Here is a 24504-nt window from a genome sequence, read left to right on the forward strand (position 1 = left end):
ACTGGTGTGACGTCATAGGTCAACCGACAAAGCAATACATCTACCTGCGGCAAAAGGAAAAATGAGCGCCCCCCAGTGTACAGGCACATGGCGTATGACCAATAGTCGCGTTAGAGAGTGTGCATTAGGTATGTGCGTATCGATCCTGTGGTATCGATATATCGATACTCACACGCTACTCATTTGGCATCACTTTTCTGAAAAAAGTATCGATATAAACCAAAAAACGGCGTGTGGGGGGTGCAAGCATCACTTTCAGATGTTTTTGATTACTTACTTAACTTACTATGTGCTGGGACACCCCTGTACCTGGCAGAGTATAGAGCTGGCCCAGTCACGTCACAGGAGACAGCGAATGAGCGTCGTCAACGTGCAACACACACACAGCCAGCCGACAGCGTTGTTACTTTTCCTGAACAGCAATCTGAGACTTCAGTAAAGTGTGACGTGTGACGACATATCTCGAGTACACTAAACATGTCAGACATTTTTGTAGATAATTTTTCCAAGTTCATTTTCTCAGGGAACTGTCTTTCGTATGCAGGTTTATAGGACAAGGAAATCCTAGTTTATTGTGATAAGGAAATTATTGACTTTGCTTCAGAGAAGTGTTATAAGTTTACTTCCACAAAGAGGTTTGAAACATAACATTGTTATGAATAAATGTTTTTTAAAGCTTTTTCTACCAAGACTATTTTTTTGAGAAATAAGAAAAGTGAAAATGTGTATATTTTTGTTTATATTTAATTAATTTTTCATATTTGTTATTTATTTTACTTTTATTATATATTGACCATAATGAATGTGGTATAAATGGTCTGTATTTGTCTTGTGATTTTTCTTAAATAATAACAATAGTAATAATATTTTTGACTGACAAAAATTGCCAATAAGAAATTAATGGTATCGATATCGATATCGGTATAGATGAAAATGCAAGAAAAGGTATCGGTATCGTATCGAATCCTAAAAGTGTGTTATCGCCCATCCCTAGTGTGCATGAATACTGGGACTTCACATGTAGGTGTGTAAATACAAAACCCAAAAGCAGTGAAGTTGGCACGTTGTGTAAATCGTATATAAAAACAGATAATAATTTGCAAATCCTTTTCAACCTATATTCAATTGAATAGACTGCAAAGACAAGATACTTAATGTTCCAACTGTAAAACTTTGTTATTTTTTGCAAATATTAGCTCTTTTGGAATTTTATGCCTGGAACATGTTTTAAAAAAGCTGGCACAAGTGGCAAAAATGACTGAGAAAGTGGATGAAATGCTCATCAAACACTTATTTGGAACATCCCACAGGTGAACAGGCTAATTGGGAACAGGTGGGTGCCATGATGGGGTATAAAAGCAGCTTCCATGAAATGCTCCGTCATTCACAAACGAGGATGGGGAGAGGGTCACCACTTTGTGAACAAATGCCAAAGCAAATTGTTTAAGAACAACATTTCTCAACCAGCTATTGCAAGGAATTTAGGGCTTTCACCATCTACGGTCCGTAATATCATCAAAAGGTTCAGAGAATCTGGAGAAATCACTGCACGTAAACAGCAAGGCTGAAAAACCAACATTGAATGCCTGTGACCTTTGATCCCTCAGGCGGTACTGCATCAAAAACCGACATCAGTGGGTAAAGGATATCACCACATTGGCTCAGGAACACTTCAGAAAACCACTGTCATTAACTACAGTTTTTCGCTACATCTGTAAGTGCAAGTTAAAACTGTACTATGCAAAGCTAAAGCCATTTATCAACAACACCCAGAAACGCGTCCGGCTTCGCTGGGCCCGAGCTCATGATGGACTGATGCAAAGTGTAAAAGTGTTCTGTGGTCTGACGAGTCCACATTTCAAATTGTTCTTGGAAACTGTGGACGTCTTGTCCTCCGGACCAAAGAGGAAAAGAACCATCCGGAATGTTATAGGCGCAAAGTTCAAAACCCAGCATCTGCGATGGTATGGGGGTGTATTAGTGCCCAAGGCATGGCTAATTTACACATCTGTGAAGGCACCATTAATGCTGAAAGGTACATACAGGTTTTGGAGCAACATATGTTGCCATTCAAGCAAAGTTATCATGGACGCCCCTGCTTATTTTAGCAAGACAATGCCAAGCCACGTGTTACAACAGTGTGGCTTCATAGTAAAAGAGTGCAGGTACTAGCCTGTAGTCCAGACGTGTCTCCCATTGAAAATGTGTGGCGCAATATGAAGCCTAAAATACCACAATGGGAAAGAATGGGAAATAATTCCACCTGAAAAGCTTCAAAAATTGGTCTCCTCAGTTCCCAAACGTTTTCTGAGTGTTGTTAAAAGGAAAGGCCATGTAACACAGTGGTAAAAACGCCCCTTTGCCAACTTTTTTGCAATGCGTTGCTGCCAATAAATTCTAAGTTAATGATTATTTGCAAAAAAAAATAATTTGTTTTTCAGTTCGAACATTAAATATCTTGTCTTTGCCGTTTATTCAATTGAATATATGTTGAAGAGGATTTGCAAATCATTGTATTCTGTTTTTACTTCCGAATTACACAACATGCCAACTTCACTGGTTTTCGGTTTTGTACAAAAAAACATATTCATTGAGAAATCAGACTAATTTAGTGCATGAAAACGTAGTGAGTGTTGTTGTTGAAGGAAACAAACATTGTGTGGTGCGTCCATGAAATTAATGCGGCGCCATATGCAAATGAGAAAAATATGTAAAAATTACATGTTATTATGAATATGATTGTTACTACATTACATATATAATTACAGCGTGTATATAAAACCTTGATGGAGGTGTTTGGATGATTTTTAGAGCGTATTATACTGTAGGCGGCATTGTTAGCAGACTTTTATTTTTATTTTTATTACAACTTAGAATGCATACATAAAAGAAAAACATGTATGTTCTTGTCTCACATATGAATTGTGAATGATAGGGAAAAAAAAAAAAAAAGTGCAGTTCCTCTTTAAACAGAGTTAATGCCCTGATTAGTTTAAGGGGCAGGTGGTCATTCTGCATGAAACGATATCTTGGCAGCGACTTTATTATCATGCACGCAGAGACCAACAAAGCAAATAATGTCTTGACATGTGCGTTCCCCCTGTGCTGGGCCCCCGTTGCAGCATCAGCGCCTGTAAGGCAACCTGCTGTCTCTCCATCCCCATGCCAGCCCCGCCCACTCTCTGTGCCTTCACACCCGCTGTAAAAAGCAGCCTGTCCGTCCGTCCCCCACCCTGCCTGCAGGCCTCACGCTGCGTATTAGGATCACACACTAGTGGCAGCATGGAGGTTTGCTCTGTTTTAGAAGTGTGCCACATTATGCACCCGACCCTACAAATGCATACACCCCCTTTATGTCTTTAAAATGTCCCCGTCCCCCCTTTGGTCTCTACCCACTCCTTTTCCTCTTACCAAAGCACTTCTCAGCTGCTGTCGTTTGAACAAGAGGGCCCCTTTACAGAGAAACGAGGGCATCTGGCACACATGCCTTTGAGGCTGAGCAACACGTTTAAACTGCTCCTGCTCCTGCAGCAAGATTAGGAGGCCCCTGTCAATATGTGCACCTTTGCTTTGCCAGTCTATCCTTTTAAAGACGAGGCAGCGTTGATTGCGTAACAACACTCTCCTTCCTCTCCAGGAAGCCTTCAGCTGTGATTTACGGAGATGTCTGCCCCCATCTGGTCACTTTCACTAATTAACATGGACATGCTGTGCAGCAGGGTCTGACAATACTATAAAGTGATTTTACATGCAGAAAACAATGCAAAATACATTTAAATGATGACTGAAATGGACAAATTAACTTTTAACATTTATTTTCCCTTATATTGAAGACGCCCATGAGCAAAGAGGGGAGAGCCTCGTGGACTTTAAGCACATGTCAAATATTCTTTTTTTTCTCCCCTAAGCAAATTAACCCATGCGCACACACACACACACACACACACACACACACACACACACACACACACACACACACACACACACACATATATATATATATATATATATATATATATATATATATATATATATATATATATATATATATATATATATATGTATATATATATATATATATATATATATATATATATATATATATATATATATATATATATATATATATATATATATATATATATATAAACAAAAAAAACAAAAACATGCATCAGTAAAATAAGTACAGGAAAATATTGACATGAAGCCACAGACAACTGCAGTCCTGAATGTCCCCAACATGGTGCAGCAATACACAAAAGCAGACAAAAGGCTCATCAATGATCTACCTTTCAATTACTTTTCGATCGGGGTTCAATTTGAGATCACCTTAGTGTTTATCACCTTCTTTATCAAAATGCTCGCACTCACAACTTTTTGTGGCCCCATGGTGGATTCTTTATTTGACTGTTTAGGTAACTCAATTCCACATAACAATACAATGATCAATGCTTTCTTATGGTAATAGTTATTGTAAAATCCAAACTAGGATTAGGCGACATGTCCTAAAATCTATATTCCAATATATATTGCAGTCTCCTGCAGTAACGATGTACATCATAATATAATGTTTGGTATATACAATGTCAAAGCAGGTTACAAAGACTCTTAATTTAGCTGCTGACGTATGCGGTAGAATATTGCATCATACCTGGTAGTATTATTTTGTCAAAACTGTTATTAATCTACTTGCTAGTTTACTGTTAATATCTGGTTATTTTCTGTTGTAACATGTTTCTATACATACTTCTGTTAAAGTGTTATAGGCACTTATTCTTCTGTTAGGATACTTTGTTAGTTTTGGTTAATACTACAAATTTGGGTACAGGGGAAGTGTCGCTTATATTAATGCTTATACCGATACTTCAAATTTTTAAGATCATTGAATTATTACATTTTTGATCACTATTATAATTAGACAAAAACACATTGCAAAAATATGAATTAAATATTGATTTATTTCCTATTATTGGCTTTGATTTAAATCATTTGGTTTTTGCCCTTAAGTCCTGCTGTTTCCTGAGTTTGTAAACAATAATAAAAACAACAAAAGATTATTTTGATAATACAAAGTATTGATCTAACCACTGTATAATCGACCATATACTGATACTATACTTGGTATTGTTACTGTTGATATTTGTATCGATCTGCCCACTTTTGTTTATTCAAGAGCTCTATCTTAGCATATCATCCCACGGTCTGTAGTGAAGTGAAGTGAATTATATTTATATAGCGCTTTTCGCTAGAGACTCAAAGCCCTTTCCATAATGAAACCCATTATCTACATCTTTAAGCTACATTTAAAACTGTGTGCGTGTCACTGGGAGCAAGTGCGTAAAGTGTATTGCCCAAAGACACAACAGCAGTGACTAAGATGGCGGGAGCGGGGATCGAACCTGGAACCCTCAAGTTGCTGGCATGGCCGCTCTTCCAACCGAGCCACACTCTGTTATCCAGTGATAATGTAACTTGTAAGAATAATAGTTTATTTTCCACCATGGAGGCGAGGATTGCTGACCTAAAAGTGTCTTTGCAATGTTGGGGGGATGCTAGCCGCTAGCGAGAATGCTGCACAGTGCGTTGAGAACACGTTTGTTTGCTTGTCGCTATCAAATTTGCAGGACACAGCTAGAATGTGTCATCAATGTGCATTATCACGATACAACAATCATATTAAAAGCTGGATTGTCAGCCAAATTTATAGCAGTCATATTGTATATCTCGCAACCCTAATCCGAACCATCATCAGCGATTGTGTCCGATCTTATATAGACTTTATTGTATGCATAAAACAAACAGGAATCGTTTGCAGGGTTGATGGAAAATGGACTCAAACACGTCATAAAACCGCCACCTTGGCAACTTTGCTGCTCGTGTGAAGTCACATGACTGTCCACACAAAGCGTGCCGTCGGTTTATTTTCAGCAGAATGAGAGGTTCCACTGCGCATGTCTTCATCTCGGGGCGGCGCGGGAGAGGGAGGGGACGTCCTGTGCGCCACAACCGAGTTAACGTCGAGGAATCGTTGCACGGCGAGAGTTCGAGGAGGTCAACAAGTGGGTGTGGAATGTTGAGTGTTTCCCACGCGGCGTGGCTCTGAGAAAACATGTGCTCAGCCTCACTAGAGAGAGAGAGGGGAACACTTCTATGAGGTCAGCGCTCGAGGTTTTATGCACAGGGGGCGTTTTGGGAGGCAATAGATAGATGGATAGATATTGAATGTTTTTCTGCACAACGAGAGGAAATTGATTTAAAAAAGCCTTAAAATTTAATTGATGTCACTGCATCACCTCATAGCTTACTAACCATCTAATCAAACTGCTCTGATGTCATCCCCATTTTTCTCAAAGCCACTAGGGGACTATCTGTGTGCCACCCCCCCTATAATTTAACCACAGTTTATAATGAGACCACGTAATGGGCATAGTGTTATAATGTGTAGACGCCGCTCAGATCCCTGAGGCAGAGCCATCAATCTTGGGGCACACTTTGGTAACAAGCGTGCAGCTATTTGGGTTACTTTCCGTGGCAGTAGGATCACATCACAACACCCCCTCCCACATCCTCCGGCCCCAGCTGTTGAAAGTTGGAATAGTCGATAGATAGATTCCACACACACACACACACACAGATAGAGTTGTTGGAAGTATAAAGAAGTACCCCGTGTGAACCGCTGTGTGTTTCCTCACAGCAGAGTGGATCTACAAAAACAATGTCACAACACATCAGCACCAGCCTGTTGCTTTAGGCCCATTCAGCCTTTAACGGGTCCCTGCCTAGCCCCTCTGAAGGGACACAAACTCCAACCCCCCCACACACCCGTTGGTCTTAATCTGGGAGAAGAATGATAACGTGCATTATGTATTATCCACGCTGCCATGTGAGAGAATGGATAGAAATAACACAGTGGGGGCGACAATGTGGATCGTTTTTGTAAAGAGGATGAGCTCGAGCTGATTAACCGCAGATGGTTACCTGAATGGCAGCGAGGGTTGTTATACAGTGCTTCAGGAAAGTATTCACAGCGCTTCACTTTTTCCCCATTTTGTTATATTACAGCCTTATTCCAAAATGGAATACATTATTTTTGTTATCAAAATTCTACACACAATACCCCATAATGACAATGTGAATTTTTTTTTTTTTTTTTTTTGTGAAAATTTATTAAAAAAAACAAAAACATGTACATGTACCTTTGCTCTATACCAGGGGTAGGGAACCTATGGCTCTCGAGCCAGAGGTGGCTCTTTTGATGACTGCATCCGGCTCTCAGTTAAATTGTTGCTGACATTGCTTAACACAATAAGTAATGAATAATTCCGCTGGTAATCACAGTGTTAAAAATAACGTTCAAAATATAAAACATTCTCATGCATTTTAATCCATCCATCCGTTTTCTACCGCACCTGTTCAAGAAGTCGCATTAATGGTAAGAAGTATTTTATTTATTATTGGTTAGCTTCAGAATAACAATGTTATTAAAAATATTACAATTATTATCTAAAAAATGTTGGTCTTACTTAAAAATGCACACATTTAGTTGTATTCAGTGTTAAAAAATATTACCGTAATTTCCGGACTATAAGCCGCTACTTTTTCCCCTCGTTCTGGTCCCTGAGGCTTATACAACGGTGCGGCTTATTTACGGCCTGTTCTTCTCCGACACCGACGAAGAGGATTTCGGTGGTTTTAGTACGCAGGAGGAAGACGATGACACAATGATTAAAGAATTACTTTTCATATACCGGTAGGCTGGTTATTTTGATAACGTACATGCGAGCACTTTGTATTACTTTGCACCGTTGTATTATTTGTACTCTGCACGAATGCTGTTCGCCATGTCAATGATGTGAAAGTTTGATTGAATGATTGAAAGATTTATAGTTAATAAATGGGACGCTTTGCGTTCCCAAACAGTCATCTCTGTCCCGACAATCCCCTCCGTGGTAGCAGGAACCCCTATATACTACGGTAATTACACATCAAAAACCTGCGGCTTATAGTCGGGTGCGGCTTATATATGGATCAATCTGTATTTTCCCCTAAATTTAGCTGGTGCGGCTTAAAGTCAGATGCGGCTTATAGTCCGGAAATTACGGTATATGTCTCTCACGGAAATACATTTAAAAATATTTGGCTTTCATGGCTCTCTCAGCCAAAAAGGTTCCCGACCCCTGCTCTATACTTTGTTAATGCACCTTTAGCAGCAATTACAGACTCAAGTCTTTTGGAATTTGATGCCACAAGCTTGGCACATCTAACTTCGGGCAGTTTTGCCCTTTCTTCTTTGCCCATTCCTCTTTACAGCACCTCTCAAGCTCCAATCCGGTTGTATAGGAGGCGTTGGTTTTCATCCAGGATGTCTCTGTACATTACTGCATTCATCTGAGTCTAGTCAGGGTGGTGCCCAAGAACCCGATAGTCACTCTGTCAGAGCTACAGTATTCCTCAGTGGAGAGAGGATAACCTTCCAGAAGGACAACCATTTCTGCAGCAATCCACCAATGAGTCCTATATGGTAGAGAGGCTGGACGGAAGCCATTTCTTAGTAAAAAGTTTGTCAAAATGCACCTGAAAAACTCTCAGACCATGATGAGACAAAGATTGAACTCTTTGGCGTGAATGCCAGGTGTCATGTTTGGAAGAAACTAGGCACCGCTCATTACCAGGCCAATACCATCCCTAAAGTGAAGCGTGGTTGTTGCAGCATCATCCTGTGGGGATGTTTTTAAGCGTCTGGAACTGGTAGACTAGTCATGATAGAGGGAAAGATAAATGCAAACAGACATTCTGGATAAAAAAACAACGCTTCCCATCCAACCTGATGAAGCTTGAGAACTGCTGCACAAAGGAATGGGCGAAACTACCCAAAGATAGGTGTGCCAAGCTTGTGGCATCGTATTCAAAAAAACTTGAGGCTGTAATTGCTGGTCAGTAATCTGGTCCAGTGTTTTTCAACCACTGTGCCGCGACACCGTGAAATACAGTCTGGTGTGCCGTGGGAGATTATCTAATTTCACCTATTTTGGGTAAAAATTATTTTTTGCAAACCAGTAATTATAGTCTGCAAATGATGTGTTGTTATTGAGTGCCGGTGCTGTCTAGAGCTCGGCAGAGTAACCGTGTAATACTCTTCCATATCAGTAGGTGGCAGCAGGTAGCTATTTGCTTTGTAGATGTCGTAAACAGCGGGAGGCAGTGTGCAGGTGAAAGGGTATCTAATGCTTAAACCAAAAATAAACAAAAGGTGAGTGCCCCTAAGAAAAAGGCATCGAAGCTTAGGGAAGGCTATGCAGAACAAAACTAAAACTGAACTGGCTACAAAGTAAACAAAAACAGAATGCTGGACGACAGCAAAGACTTATTATTTTATTAAAACTCACAAAGATACATTGTTCTAGACATTATTAGACATTTTGCATGTTTAGTTTTGGAGTTAATGTTTATTACATTTTTATTGCTTTGTTCGCATTATTTCAGGATTCTAAGAACATTACTGTCATATTGAGTAAAAAACAAATTTTTGTGTTTGCACGCCTTAAAAAAAGCATATGTTTCTAGTAAAACTCAATTTCAGGCATTATTAGCTATTTTGAATGATTGGTTTTAATAATTATGTTTAAATAACTGTCATTACTGTGGAGCAAAGACGGCGTCCACAATGTCCGAACATGACATGATAATTGACAATGTCCCCACGAAGAAGGATAAAAACAAAGTAGATGCTCGAAATATCGCTCAAAGGAAGACATGCAACTGCTACAGGAAAATACCAAAAAAAGAGAAAAAAACACCAAAATAGGAGCGCAAGACAAGAACTAAAACACTACACACAGGAAAACAGCAAAAAAAACTCCAAATAAGTCACAGCGTGATGTGACAGGTGGTGACAGTACACCTACTTTGAGACAAGAGCTATAGTGATGCATGCTTGGTTATGGTTTGAATTCATATCCAACAATTGCAACAACTTTTTGCTGTCGTTTTTTTAATGATTTCTGCTGGTGGTGTGCCTCCGGATTTTTTCAACGCAAAAAAATGTGCCTTAGCTCAAAAAAGGTTGAAAAACACTGATCTGGTCAATGCATACACCATTGTAAAGATACACCATTTGTTTCATCTGACCACTGAACTTTCCTCCAGAAGGTCTTATCTTTGTCCATGTGATGTCAGATAAAACAAAAATTGAGCTGTTTGGCCACAATACCCAGCAATATGTTTGGAGGAGAAAAGGTGAGTCCTTTAATCCCAGGAACACAACTCCTACCATCAAGCATGGTGGTGGTAGTATGATGCTCTGGGCTTGTTTTGCTGCCAATGGAACTGGTGCTTTACAGAGAGTAAATGGGACAATGAAAAAGGAGGATTACCTCCAAATTATTCAGGACAACATGTTCTCCCCGTGACTGCGTGGGTTCCCTCCAGGTATTCCGGCTTCCTCCCCTCTCCAAAGACATGCACTTAGATTTGGTATTGATTGGCAACACTAAATTGGCCCTAGTGTGTGAATGTGAATGTTGTCTGTCTGTGTTGGCCCTGTGATGAGGAGGCGACTTGTCCAGGGTGTACCCCGCCTTCCGCCCAAGCACCCCTGCAACCTTGAGAGGGACAAGCAGTAGAAAATGGATGGATGGATATCACTCTGATACTATTATGTTTATTTACTTTAACTATATTTAATTGCTTAGCAGATAGATTCTCATAAATGAGCCTTTGAGGGTAAAAAAGGGTCATATTCCAGTATCCTAGTCATTTAAAAAACCTGAACAACACGGTGCTCTGTAAACTGTGCACATTAGAAATTACTTCTCACAGCAGCTTGGCTGCAATGCACAATCACTTAAAAGAAAAGCTGAGGAAGTAAACGGCTCTGTAAGTAATTTACTTTTGTATCCCTGATTGAACATCATAGGTAAGTTTGTAGACACAAGAAAATTGTTGGTGAAATTTTGGGGAATCCATTAGTAAATTTTGTTGCACCACTACACTAAACAAAAAGTTTGATACGAAAATGAATTAAATCTACAGATTAATTGAAAAAATAATCAAAATAATAATGAATTTAAGAAGGGGCGGCGTGGCGAAGTTGGTAGAGTGGCCGTGCCAGCAATCGGAGGGTTGCTGGTTACTGGGGTTCAATCCCCACCTTCTACCATCCTAGTCACGTCCGTTGTGTCCTTGGGCAAGACACTTCACCCTTGCTCCTGATGGCTGCTGGTTAGCGCCTTGCATGGCAGCTCCCGCCATCAGTGTGTGAATGTGTGGGTGAATGTGGAAATAGTGTCAAAGCGCTTTGAGTACCTTGAAGGTAGAAAAGCGCTATACAAGTATAACCCATTAATCATTTATTTATTATAAGAAAGAATCCTAAGTCCTAGATGCGATGATATCTTATGGTACATGGTTTTTTACTAATGTATCGTAAAACTGTCTCTATCATTGGCTTTCAGCTGTTTTGATATCGTAATGTGATGTCCTCAGCGATTTGCACATCCAAACTGACACACCAGCTTGCGTGTCTGTTACGTGCGGGGGGTCGCAGCTTGCTGCGAGGTTCGTTCTCCGGGGATGCAAACAGACGACTCCGGACAGGACTTGCAGGTAGGAACATGATTTAATCTTGAAAAACTCAAAAGGGGTACAAAAACAGAAAACAACCCGACGGGACAAGGTGCCGATTGCACTTGAAGCTAAGTACTTAACATGGGCTAGGAGGCAAGCAAGACTTACGTAACAGTAGCGTGAAGCAAACAAAGAAGCCAGGCCGACTGACTGGCAAAGGCAGGCTTAAATAATGCCTCTGATGAGAAAACAGGTGAGCGTCCCGAACACCGCAAGTGAAAACAATAAGCAGCCATGGGAACCAAACCAAACTCAGAGGTGTCACAAACAGGAACTATAGGAGTCCAAAACTAACAGAAAACACAAAACATGATCCGGACCACGGATCATGACAGTGTCATCATTTGTTTTTGTGAAAGTATTTTGGGCGGTCACCTGCTGGTCTGCGTGAACGTTGAGGAGAGAAGCTCACAAGTGAGCTTGACCGCCGCTTGTCTGTCAGGGTCGCCTGTGGAATGTGGCGGCACAGAGGAGAAAGCGAGATAAAGACACATGGAGGTGTGCTTGGACAGCAGCAGCAGTTTTCCCACACGGACACCAGTCTGGGGTTGCGACCTATTTGCCACGCGGCGGAAATATATCCTGCCCCCACTCTTTCAGCCAAAACTGCCAGATGTCTCCCTCAGCACAAAAAATGCACCATTAATGGTTTTTTTTAATGGCATGAAAACAACATATGGTTCTTATTGCTGTGCTGCAGCTTAATAAGATCAAGGTGTACTGGCGCTTTAACTGGCCTCGCCTCCTGCACGTGAGCCCATCAGAACCACATGTTCCGCTCAAAGCCAGTGTGCCGGCTCATACAGTCAACATTGAACCACTGTGCACGTTTAGAACCCCCCAACCCCCCCATCCCCCCCCACACACACACTTTAGGCCGTCATGTTGAAAGGTACTATTTTCCCTTATGAGGAGGCTCTGGATGATTAAGGAGCGGTCTAAAAGGCTGCAGTAGAATGAGAAGCAGTGCAATTTCTTTTTGTTTAGGTTGAAATGTTGAACTGCTCAGTCTTTGTGATATTTTGACATCTTTTTTCTCTGTTGAAATGATTGTTTTTTTTATTATTTACAGATGACATATGTCATATAACACTGTATTTACAATTATTGTTTATTTAATGGGTTATTTGACAGGGACAGTGTACTGTACATTAATTGGCTGCAAATGCACCAGATATAACTATTTTTGTCATTCAATCATTTTTTATTTCATTACTATAATACATTTATTAGTGTGTGTGCATGTGTGTGTGTGTGTGTGTGTGTGTATATGTATTTTCTTTTTAAATATTTTATTGATATTATATCCAGTTTTTACGTGAGTATTTTTCCATGAAAGTTTGCAATCATCCGTACAGTATGTAAATGTTTTTTTTTTCTTCGGAAATACAAAATTAATTATATGAATATTATATCCTTGAGTCTGCTTTAATAAGTATAATATTTATGTGTAATTTAATAATATTATCGTTATTATTATTGTGTAACAACTTGTGATGCACTTTAATGCTACAGTATCTTGTTATGCATACTCAAAATAAATAAAATGTTTACATGATTAGTATTATTAATAATAATACAATTCGTATTATTTTCAACACATATTTTTATATGCATTTTTCGCCAATTGACCACATGTAGATGTATATTTTCCCAAAACGCCTATTTTTAATATTTATATTATACAGAAAAATGTAGCTCTTTCATATGACGTCACAATTAATTGTTTGTGCCTTTTTCGGAAGTTACCTTCCTTATACCTGGGAATAGGTTGATCGGCAACACTAAATTGACCCTAGTGTGTGAATGTGAGTGTGAATGATGTCTATTGTGTTTAGCCTGCGATGAGGCGGCGACTTGTCCAGGGTGTACCCCCCTTTCCGCCCAAAATGCAGCTGAGACAGGCTCCAGCACCCCCCGCGACCCCGAAAGGGACACACGGTAGAAAATGGATGGATGGATACTGCAGATTGGCTAAAGTAAAATAGCCCAACAGTTAGAGTTAGGGTTTATGGCGCCACCTGTTGCTTTAATATGGCCATTTTTTTGCAACCTTGCAGCATCTACTTAATGCCACATCAGTTGTTTTACAGCAAGAGTGTTCACTCTTTTATTGTACTTCAGTGTGCGATAAAAATGAATGTGCGACAAATGTTTTGTGTTGTCTTCTAAAGACGCCGCAACATATAAAGTGACATGTTCGTGATGGATTATTTTCTTGCTCGCTTGTATTTCCATCCCGCGGCTGTCACTTGATTGACAGGAAGCTCAGGCGACATCATGAGCTCACTGACATGACAACGCATAAATAAAGCACATCACACGCTCGGATTAAGCCCTCTATAACGCTCTGTGATTGATTATGTACCGTGCCGTCGGCCAAACGTGTGCATGTTTTACGTTAGCTATTTTTTAAAAAGAAAAATTGATGAGATGGATTCTCATGGGGGAAAATGTTCCACTATGTCTGTGAAGACACAAACAAGACTTGTTGTATGGGGCGGCGTGGCGAAGTTGGTAGAGTGGCCGTGCCAGCAATCGGAGGGTTGCTGGTTACTGGGGTTCAATCCCCACCTTCTACCATCCTAGTCACGTCCGTTGTGTCCTTGGGCAAGACACTTCACCCTTGCTCCTGATGGCTGCTGGTTAGCGCCTTGCATGGCAGCTCCCGCCATCAGTGTGTGAATGTGTGTGTGAATGGGTGAATGTGGAAATACTGTCAAAGCGCTTTGAGTACCTTGAAGGTAGAAAAGCGCTATACAAGTATAACCCATTTATCATTATTTATCATTTGTTGAGCACAGATGATTTATTAGAAGCAAACTACAAAAGTTTGATATTTGAAGAGAGAAATGGATGAATGGATGCTAGTTTGCTATGTCGTTTAGCACTAGCAAAAGATGCTAAAAGATGTTGTCATTTCGATAACTTGGACAAGGCGTCATTCCAAACTAAATCTGACAAGTTTAAAAATGTACTTTTATTTGTATTTTAAAAATGTTCACTTCCTGTTACAGTCCACTTGCATGGGTTTTAAGACTGTGTCCCGGGCCGATCCGTGGCATACATACACTATGCTGCTGTTTAGGGCCACAACAACTAGGGGCCCCACATGATCATGGCCTGATGTTTTGTAAAGTTCAAATCAAATTCATTCTGTTGTCAAAGTTCAATAATAGGGTTGTTTGAATCAAACAACAAATGTTTATTACAACCCAGACCCCTTTGTGAAAAGGCTAAATGGTTAATTCCTTCTGGTAGCGACAAATCCAGCATGGAACATTTTACTGTTCACTCAACACAGACGTCATAACAACATCAATGCTCTCTTTATGCATTCACACACATCACCAACATTTCGCCACACCTAGTGTGTGTGACAGTCATCGGTACTTTAACTTAACATTTGGGAACCAGAATGAGGTTAAAGAAGAAAAGTAAAAATATGACAAATATATTTGTGACAGGGTTCAATCCCGGGCTCGGGATCTTTCCGTGTGGAGTGTGCATGTTCTCCCGGTGACTGCGTGGGTTCCCTCAGGGTACTCCGGCTTCCTCCCACCTCCAAAGACATGCACCTGGGGATAGGTTGATTGGCAACACTAAATTGGCCCTAGTGTGTGAATGTGAGTGTGAATGTTGTCTGTCTATCTGTGTTGGCCCTGCAATGAAGTGGCGACTTGTCCAGGGTGTACCCTGCCTTCCGCCCGAATGCAGCTGAGATAGGCTTCAGCACCCCCCGCGACCTTAAAAGGGACAAGCGGTAGAAAATGGATGAATGGATATGTGTGACAGCATCAGACAAAGTTATGTGTTAGTTTCACTTTTGCATCTCATAGCACATACTGTAACTGTGGTGCATTCAAGGAACCTTGATTAAAGTTCAAAAGAGACTTTTTATAGACACGGGAGACTTAATCCCCAGTAGATGCACTAATAATTATAATAATGATTTATGGCAATTATTACATCCTACATAAATCAGATGTCTAGAAAATACACATTAAATTTGTTCCATATAAAATCTTGGAGACGTTACAAGCTGCATGTTGCATGCAAAATACATATTACGGTTTTTAACATGTGTTTTAAAAACATCAAATCAAGTCAATTAGTTTTTTAGTGCATGTAAACATATTGAGTGTGTGTGTGGGGGGTAGTGATGTTAAGGTTGAGGGCCCTTCAGGAGTCTAATAATAATAATAATAATAATAATATGAATGAATAACTCATATAATATCATATAATTTTATCAAAATAGGGCTACTCAACAAAAAGCGTCACACAAAACCTTTAGACCAGGGGTGGCAAACCCATGTTCTTTGATGACCACATCACAGTGATGGCTACTCTCTGAAGGCTTCTCGTCACAGTGAATGTGTATGAATTTTGATGTATAATCTATACGCGACCCTTGGTGGAAAATGTTTGGACACCACTGAGCTGTTGGTATCAAATTGTCAGCTTTTTTCTCATTGCATCACACATTTTCACTCTTTTTCTTTTACATTCTTACTGTTTTTTTATCCAAAAATATGCTGCGGGTCAACACAACTGGAGCTGTGGGCCGCACTTTGGACCCCCCTGTGATAACATAATGCTTTTTGCATGGTCAGATCATTCTCAAGTTTAAAAGACAAGTACAGGCTATTTTTTGCCGAAATTGAAAGAACGAATATGTTTAGTAAGAAAAATGAAGTGCTTTACTAGCGCACGTTATTTCCAGGCTTTCGCGGACCACATAAAATGATGTAGCGGGCCAGAACTGGCTCCCGGGCCTTGAGTTTGACAGATATGCTATATACTGTCTCTGCCGTTTGCCAAAACAGGGATGCTACTGATGTGGTGAGGTCAAAAGTCAAAACAGTTCTCCACCACTCACAACACATTTTAAGGGATTTTAGGGTTACAGGACAAACAATGATACAGGAAGCTTGGGAGTAAAGGTCAATGCGACTCGACAGCTATTTTCCTCCGACTAGTTGATGTTCAGCGTGTCTCTTGGTATTTAACTATGTGTTCATGTATTATATATACACAGTACAGTGGACTGTAGGCAACAGCGTTGGTCCATAGTGCTAAATATTGATGATGATGATGGTGTTGTTCCTCAGAAGAGTGGCCTGTCTAAAGTGTTGTCCATGTTATCTCTCAAGCGTGCAGAGGCATGCACACACTTCCTGCCCTGCGTCACTGACAGCACGGCCAAGCATCAGCCAGCACATTGTTATGGCGCTCACTGCATGAGGGTGCTGCTGGCAGCTGGTCATGTGACCTGAGGAATATGTTAACAACATACAAGCCATACTCAAAGCTTTACATCCACAGACAGTACACGATTTAACAATCAATGCATTCTTAGAACAATACATGTAGAACATGGTCGTCTCCACATTTGACTTATATCTTGATCTACACGTAAATGTTTTTATTTTGTTATTGTTGCATTATGAGGTCTGATACTGCACCCAATTGTACACATTTTTTTATAAAAACATGCACAAAATAAGCTAGTTTTGCCTCATTTCAATGTTATTTAATGTTATGCAAATATTTTTTTATATTTTTGGAATACATGTATTATATTATAATCTTATGTGGTTTCTGTAAACCTATGCTCCCAACTCTTAAAAATTGTTTACAAAGTTTTATAATATACACGTTTTTGATAATATTATTAATACATTATTCTAATTCTAATCCTACAAATGATTGTATTTTATTAACAGTATTATTAAATAAATGTGTGAGTATTACATGTGCTATAACAACATTATTTCATTATTTATATTTATATTTTTTATAAACTATCCAATTAATAATATTAACCTAAATTACATTTGATCAAAACCTTTGGAGAATATATATATATATTTAAAAAAATAAAAATAAAAAAATAAAAAAATTAAAATATATATATATATATATATATATATATATATATATATATATATATATATATATATATATATATATATATATATATATATATATATATATATATATATATATATATATATATATATACACAGTATATATATATATATTACTGCAATAAGGGGCTTTTAGTAGCCATCCACAAGCTTCTGGTGGAATTTTTGACCACTCCTCTTGACAACATTGGTGCAGTTCAGCTAAATTTGTTGGTTTTCTGACATGGACTTGTTTCTTCAGCATTGTCCACACGTTTAAGTCAGGACTTTGGGAAGGCCATTCTAAAACCTTAATTTTAGCCTGACCTGACCACAGAACTTTCTTCCAGAAGGTCTTATATTTGTCCATGTGATGTCAGATGAAACAAAAATTTATCTTTTTGGCCACAATACCCAGCAATATGTTTGGAGGAGAAAATGTGAGGCCTTTAATCCCAGGAACACCATCCCTACCGTCAAGCATGGTGGGGTTAGTATTATGCTCTGGGCCTCTTTTGCTGCCAATGGAACTGGTGCTTTACAGAGAGTAAATGGGACAATGAATAAGAAGGATTACCTCCAAATTCTTCATGACAACCTAAAATCATCAGCCCGGAGGTTGGGTCTTGGGCGCAGTTGGGTGTTCCAACAGGACAATGACCCCCATCACACGTCAAAAGTGGTAAAGGAATGGCTACATCAGGCTAGAATTAAGGTTTTAGAATTGCCTTCCCAAAGTTCTGACTTAAAAGTGTGGACAATGCTGAAGAAACAAGTCCATGTCAGAAAACCACCACATTTAGCTGAACTGCACCAATTTTGTCAAGAGGAGTGGTCAAAAATTAAACCAGAAGCTTGCCAGACGCTTGTGGATGGCTACCAAAAGTGCCTTATTGCAGTGAAACTTGCCAAGGGATATTAACCAAATATTAACATTGCTGTATGTATACTTTTGACCCAGGAGATTTGGTCACATTTTCAGTAGACCCATAATAAATTCTAACCTGACTCTCGCCAGATCCTTGTAGTTCGCTGAGCTCCACACAAGGATCTGGGACTTCTCAATAGAAAGAGCGAAAAGTTAGAGAACTTTTACTGAAACAACGCAGCAATGACAGTAGACGATCTAAGTCGTTTGTGCAAAGAAAATATGCAGAATCAATGTCAGCACACAACTCCTCGCTGCGTTCCGCCATTGTTGTTTGAATCAAACAGGCGCTACGGCACTACGTCACATCTTTGAAATCCCGCCCGGTGATTCTGATTGGTATATTATTTTTGGGGATCTTGAAGGAGTTTGCAATGCCCTCGAGCCCAGATCCTTGTGTGGAGCTCAGCGAACTCCAAGGAGCTGGCGAGAGTCAAGTTAAATAAATTCATAAAAGAACCAAACTTCATGAATGTTTTTTGTGACCAATAAGTATGTGCTCCAATCACTGTGTCACAAAAAAACAAGAGTTTTAGAAATGATTGGAAACTCAAGACAGCCAAGGCATTATGTTCTTTACAAGTGTATGTAAACTTTTGATCACGACTGTATACATAAATATATATATGTATATCATTATTTATTATTTATTTATTTTGATAATTCAGTGATACTAATTGTAATACTTATTTGGGTGTTTTAAATTTATCATATTACAAACATTCTTATATTTGTCTTGTAAAAAAACAAATTTAAATAATATCTCCTTAAACTCTCGACTTAAAAACAAAACAAATGTATATTCGTGTCACTACTCAAGTAGAGTGCGAGAATCTTCTTACACTCTTGACTCAGCCATTTCTTTTAGTGCTGAGTCATATGTAGCCAATGGAGGGGGGCTGCTATTTTTGAATCTTGAACGTTTGACAAGAAAGTGAACACGTTCTTTATTAAAGGTCTGCTGTATGTGCTTCCAGCAGGGAACCTGACTCTAGTGACAAAGTGGCAAGAAAAGAAAGAAGAAAAGAGCAATGTACCTGACCTTTGAACCCTGACACTTGGTCACACTGAAGCAAAAGGTGCCACACACACACACAGGTGGGAAAATAGACATATTATGTATTCCACATTTTGCACACTTACTATTGTTGTGATACATTGTGGATCCAATAACACCCAGCTAATGTTTATGAAGTTCAGTGCTGTGCCTTCAGTCAGATGAACTACTTTAACATCGACAGTAAAGCAAATTTAAACGTCTGGTACATAAAAGAACATGATGTTAAAGTATTTAAAATGCACACAACTGTAATTATTCTGACAATTGTATGATATAATTATGATAGTATGCGCTGCAGCTTATATTTTTCTGCTGAATCATCAAGAAAGTCCAAACATTTTAAATGTACGATAAACCTGTGAGATGGAAAATGAACCGAAAGTCACACAGTGAGGCCATTGCTCACATGTTAGCATGACAACAGATGCAAGCAGTCACAAAAATGCAGCAGCATGCACCTGTCCTTCTGCAACATGGGGGTCATGACCCCCAGACCACCAAGAACTGCAAGTTGACTTTTCTTCTTCTACTTTTAATATCAGCGTCCTAGAAAAGTCCTGGAATGTGACAGTTGCTTGAATTCAACTGAAACAATATACTATTTATTTTTGTGTTCTTTCGGCTTTTCCCCAGCAGGTCAACAGCATGCTGTGCTCTCTCATAGTTTTTGCATTTGTCTTTGTTTCTTGCATTGAACAAAGACAGCACAGTCTACCGAGTCACATTCCTTGTATTGTAAACATACTTGGCATATTGCTTAAATTTACATGACGTCACTTCCGACTCTCGTCCGACTCATTAGGTATGCGTGGTGGTTAAGCCAGCGTCTGTTCTCAATGGGTACTAGGCCCCATTTAGCCTTTCTCCAAGAAAAATGCCCTATGCTTGCCTTGTTTTCGGCTGTACAAACCGTTCAAATTGCAAAAAGGATAAACGCTTCTTCAGAGTTCCTCGAGTGGTAATCAAAGAGGGCGGAAGAGTGCAAGATTTTCCTGGGCGGTATAGCTCGGTTGGTAGAGCGACCGTGCCAGCAACTTGAGGGTTCCAGGTTCGATCCCCACTTCCGCCATCATAGTGACTGCCGTTGTGTCTTTGGGCAAGACACTTTACCCACCTGCTCCCAGTGCCACCCACATCGGTTTAAAAAATGTAACTTAGATATTGGGTTTCACTATGTAAAGCGCTTTGAGTCACCAGAGAAAAGCGCTATATAAATATAATTCACTTAACTTCTCAAGATTTTACAAAAGATGTCGAGAAAAGTGGCACACACTCCAGTCCAAAGGAACAGAGTCGAAGAACACATGAGTTTGCAGTGATCACTTTGTTAAAGGTTTGTTTGATATACTTTTAATGTGTAGTATTTCCAATTAATGCATTATCTTGATATTATTTTTATTATAGATTGTTTTGTATTTCTTAAAACGCATTTTTGCTACGAGTGTTTCGTGATGCAGCAACTTGGCAGAGTTTAAATAAAAGAAAGCAAATGTGAGCAAAATCTGAAAGAGTTAAGCTTTACCAAAGGCAGCAACAACACGTACACAACGTTGAGGTCTGTAGTTATATTTTATAACTATATATTTTATAGTTATATTTTATAAACGGTGCGTTCAACAACAAAAGCAACAAACATGGCTGTAGACACAAAGTTAAATCACTGAATGCAACCTCACCCGAGCAAAAACGATGCATATTTATCCAGGAGAGTCTTGATACCATTTTCCTTGACCCAGCCACACACGAAGAATTTGTAGACCTCCATGCTTTTCTAAGTTTTCATCTGTTTTGTCATGCAGAATGATGTCTGGAGCACACTATAGTTTGACATGTTTGGGATAATCTTTGATATCACTCGACAAATCTTTTTTTTGATAAAGTATAGAGATTGTATTCCATTGCATAGTTTGATGTTTTGCAAAAAGATCAAGGCCCCTTGCATACTTGGAGAGTTTGCTTGCTGCACAACGGCCATCTTGGCTTGGTTGATCACCACTGTTTTTCACTTCCGGGAAGAAGTCATGGGAGGGAATACAAGCAATTAATCTGATTCTGATTTGGAGTAGTTTTTTTTCCGGATTCCCTTCCTGACGCAACCTTCCTCTTTATCCGGGCTTTGGACTGGCACTGGACATCTCCCAATGGCTGGGTGTTCGGGCACTGACCAGGAATTGAACCCGTCTGCACTAATAGGCCTTAAAAGAGCTCGTGCAAAGTCGGATGTTCTGTGTGACTGCCAACAAAAACAGTATAAAATGATGATTAAAAAAGCACAATTGTAGAGAAAACAACTGTTTATATTGCTCACAGGAAGTACATTTTCTGCATGGCGACAGCTTTTCAAACACATGGGGCCACGTGCCTTGAAGTGATCGAGGAACTGTATTTCTTTTGTCGTTATCCATGGCTAACGTCCTGTCAGCACACACCCAGTGCTTCCTGTATGGACTGAGCGACTTCCTGGAGAACTTCCTGTGTTGAATCTCTCAGCACAGCTGCTTATCTGCGTAGCACACGATGACAAAATCATGGACCTGCACGCGCACGCAAACAAATAGAGGCGGTTGTGTGACCTGAGTGATGAGGTGAATTATTGTTATTGATCCGCTTTAGGGGCCACTTTAACTCTTGACAGACTGCTTCCTTTTCCTGCTCCACGTTTCAACAGAGTGGTGCTGCTCCTGTATCTGGTGACATGTTGGCTGTGTGTTGAAAGAGCTCCATTGGCTTTTGAGGGTCATGCAGGACCACCACAGCCTGGCACATTCTTCCACTCTGTGTATGAATCTCAGAAGTTACGAAGGTCAAAATAAGACTATTTATTTCAAAGTCTAGCAACATTATTATTACCTTCACCATGTACATATCGTAAAGAAAATGCCATTTGTATTTTTATTTGAGAAACACCTTGCGGTGCAGCTTGAACACATCATCAGTAAAGAACTGAGGTTCATTGTGTGTTTCGGGTCTTTGATCTCTATACACCCTCGCCTGGGCGACCCAACCGAGGCTGATCAGGCCCCGTGTCCAAGCAGCGAACTACTCCATCCGTCTCCCCTCTTGATCCACAACCACCTTGAGGCTTTCTCAGCAGCCTCACTGATATTTCTGGTGGCTTTTCTCTCCAGCAACCCTCTGATTCCAAGAAGTCTGAATGCTTGATGCACAGATTGCCCTAGAAAGCCCCTGCAGCCCACTTCTATAGGCTCACAGCGGGTCCTCCAGCCGCTCTCTCTGTCAGTTCGTTAATGAGCAAAATTGCTAATAAAACTGCTTTGATGGATACAGATAAACAAAAATTGGACTTCTGAACTCCCATTCGTAAAAATTGCTCTTCGACGCAACACACTCCAAGAGGACGTATAAACAATTGTTGTTTATGTTAATTATCGCCATTTAAAACAACTGGTTTTGCATGGCAATTGGTGTATAGATACTGTTTATATACAGTAGATCCCTGCTATAAACAAAAAGCAGGACCAACGGACACACTCATAAAAATGCAATTTTTTAAAACTTTAAGCCCTAAAATTTTCCTCTCAATCTAAATATAGTTTTACACATTAACAAACAATTACAAACATACAATACACAGTAATGTATATTTACACACCATGACAACTTGACAAAGTTAGGGTTGGATAATGTTTTCATTTTAACCGATATTATCATCAAATCTTGAGAAACGGTGCCTGAACCGATACTTTAAAAAATGGAAAACATGCACATTTTAATTAAAAAAAAGAAAAAAGAAAAAACAATATTTTTATTCTTATTTGTGACAGTCAAGTTGAATGGAATAGAAATTTAAATACTTCAATTATATTTGTTAAATTATAACTAAGGAATATATTCAAAACAATTACAGAACACAGAGAATGGGCCAGAAGTGACTTTTGTAATATTGATGCTCATAATTCCGGGGGTTTGTTGAATGCAACCTCGCTGGCTGCAGCCATCATTGGTGCCCAATGAGGAAGTTGTGTGTTAATGTTGTGGCTAGCAGTATTATGAGGGCAGCGTTTGGCATGTTAAGTGGGCCATGTTATTATATAACAATATATTATTACATTTAAAACACTTCCTTGTGGTCTACATAACATGTAATGGTGATTCTTTGGTCTAAATGTTGCAATGATTTTGTTTTACAGACCGTTTTTGAGTTGCTTTTAACAGTCTCTTTAGGATGCGCCGTTTTGTGGGTGGTCTTAATTACGTGCCCCCACTTCAATGAGGTTGCGTGGCTCGGGCGGTAGAGCAGCCGTGCCAATAACTGGAGGGTCGCAGGTTTGATTCCCGACTCCGAAATTCTAGTCACTGCCTTTGGGTCCTTAGGCAAGACACTTTACCCACCTGCTCTCAGTGCCACCCACACTGGTTTAAATGTAGCCTAAAGATGTAGATAATGGGTTTCACTATGTAAAGTGCTTTGAGTCACCGGAGAAAAAGCATTATATAAATATAAAATCACTTCACTTCACTTCAACTGTGTCTTCTACATGGCAAATTTGTTGTAGTTTTTAGCTCTTATATATCGAGTCTCCTGACAGTTATAAGTAAGAACTATTCACTACTTTGTATTCAAAATAGAAAACAGTGGAGAATGCATGTACATGTACAAGCCAGTCTGCCCCACAACAAGGGGCTAAAGAATAAGAAGGAGCTAATTGACTATAGCACGGACTACAATGGCGGACTCGTGCAAGGCAGCCTGGGTACATTTATAATATACATGGATAATCCGGTGACGTCACAAGTTGTGCGAATTCCAAACGGTTAGTTTAGAGGAAGTATTAAAGAAGGCAAGGTTGTTTTATAAATATCTCTACTGTGGTTTGATTCAACATTTTCAGGCCTAATGCAGATTCCAAATGCACAACAGCAGGTAACAACAGGTACGAAATTTGGTTTTGCATAATAAGGCCCCTTTAAAGGTTAAGTTTAAAAAGACCACCAGACTCTCTGTGCTTATGTATGGG

The 24504-nt window shown here is 39.5% G+C and overlaps 1 long non-coding RNA gene across 6 annotated transcripts in view; it reads left to right on the forward strand.

Moving 5' to 3' along the window:
- The window catches only part of LOC133658395 (uncharacterized), a 148102-nt gene that overhangs the window by 46589 nt on the left and 77009 nt on the right, over nucleotides 1-24504 (forward strand). For 4 of the 6 annotated variants that reach the window (XR_009827458.1, XR_009827459.1, XR_009827456.1 and 1 more), the window contains exon 4: nucleotides 19443-19544. This is a non-coding gene — a long non-coding RNA (uncharacterized LOC133658395). Of the gene's footprint in view, nucleotides 1-19442; nucleotides 19564-24504 lie in introns of all 6 variants that reach the window. The other 2 variants (XR_009827460.1, XR_009827457.1) reach the window with 1 other exon arrangement.

The sequence above is a fragment of the Entelurus aequoreus genome, linkage group LG10, assembly GCF_033978785.1.
Source record: "Entelurus aequoreus isolate RoL-2023_Sb linkage group LG10, RoL_Eaeq_v1.1, whole genome shotgun sequence".
Taxonomy (NCBI): Eukaryota; Metazoa; Chordata; class Actinopteri; order Syngnathiformes; family Syngnathidae; genus Entelurus; species Entelurus aequoreus.